Source organism: Chrysochloris asiatica, unplaced genomic scaffold (assembly GCF_000296735.1).
Source record: "Chrysochloris asiatica unplaced genomic scaffold, ChrAsi1.0 scaffold00033, whole genome shotgun sequence".
NCBI lineage: Eukaryota > Metazoa > Chordata > Mammalia > Afrosoricida > Chrysochloridae > Chrysochloris > Chrysochloris asiatica.
The window spans coordinates 2,136,225-2,137,838 of NW_006408551.1; positions in this window are offsets into that span (position 1 = coordinate 2,136,225).

The window sequence follows — 1,614 nt, forward strand, 5'->3', positions numbered from 1 at the left end:
GGGGGGGTGGCTATAAAGTCATAAAGTGACTGGCTTACAAGTTTTCAAGAGGGAGTTTAGTTTTAGAGTGTGAGGGGGGAAGGTAGAATTACCACTGAATAGTTTTCATCTTGTCTAGATGGGTCTGGTGAAAGGAGATGGGGATAAGATTCTTATGATTCAATAGTAACTGTTATCATGACTAATTGCAATTGTCACAACTGTACAGGTAGAAGTTTTATAACATAAATAAAGGGGGGAGTAGTTAATTCAACATTCCAGGAACAGAGGGCCCTAGGACCATCAAGGGAAAAGAGCATGACCGGAATGTGGGATCCTATCCAGAGAACCAGTGACACCAGAGATGATGACATGGAGAGAGAGAGAAGAGCTGAGGACTCTAGACTCATGGAATGATAAAGGCTGTGTGCTGGTGGCCACAAGGCTGTCTTGTAGAATGTGCCCTTGGGTTGTTTAAATGATTATATATTCCTGAATGTTTCTGTGTACATCCAAAAAAACAACTAACAGAGGGAATAGAAACAAATACTATTGAATGATGATGCATGAAGGCAATTGTAATCATTGCAATGAAACAAAATACCATAGGATGAGTGCAAAACCGATGTTCTTCCATGTAAACTATCACTCAATTCACAATTGTTATTAAGGGCCGTCAACCCTGCATAGGGTTTCCAAGAAGCAGCTGGTAAGCTTGAACCACCTACCTTGCAGTTCAAATGGCTTTGCAGTTGGTGCATTAACCCACAGCGCCACACCAGGGCTCCCAATTCACATAAAAACTTTAAAAAATATATAAAAAGATGTATTGATAATTACTGGTGATTGGGATGCAAAGGTTGGAAACAAAAAGGGAGGATCAATAGTTGGAAAATATGGCCTTGGTGATACAAATGATGCTGGAGATTGCATAACAGAATTTTGCAAGACCAATGACTTCTTCTTTGCAAACACCTTTTTTAAACAATATAAACGACAGCTATACACATGGACCTGGAGCTCACCAGAGGAAATACACAGAAATCAAACTGACTACGTCTGTGGAAAGACATGGTGGAAAATCTCCATATTACTAGCCAAAACAAGGTCAGGGGCAGACTGTGGAACAGACCATCAATTGCTCATATGCAAGTTCAGGTTGAAGCTGAAGAAAATTAAAACTAGTCCAGTAGATCCAAAATATGACCTTGAACATATCCCACCTGAATTTTGAGGTCATCTGAAGAACAGATTTGATGTATTAGACACTAAAGACCATACACCAGAAGAGTTGTGGGATGACATCCAGAACATCATACAGAAAGAAAGCAAAAAAGTCATTAAGAGGACAAGAAAGAAGGAAAAGACCAAAATGGCTATCAGTAGAGACTCTGAAACTTGCTCTCCAGCATAGAGATGCTAAAGCAAATGGAAGAGCGGAATACATCATTTCAGAGGGCAGCTTGAGAAGAACAAGTCAAATATTATAACAAAATGTGCAAACACCTGGAGTTAGAAAACCAAAAGGGTATATACGCTCCGCATTTCTCAAGCTGAGGGAACTAAAGTAAAAATTTAAGCCTCGACTTGTGATATTGAAGGATTCTATGGGCAAAATATTGAATGATGCAGAAA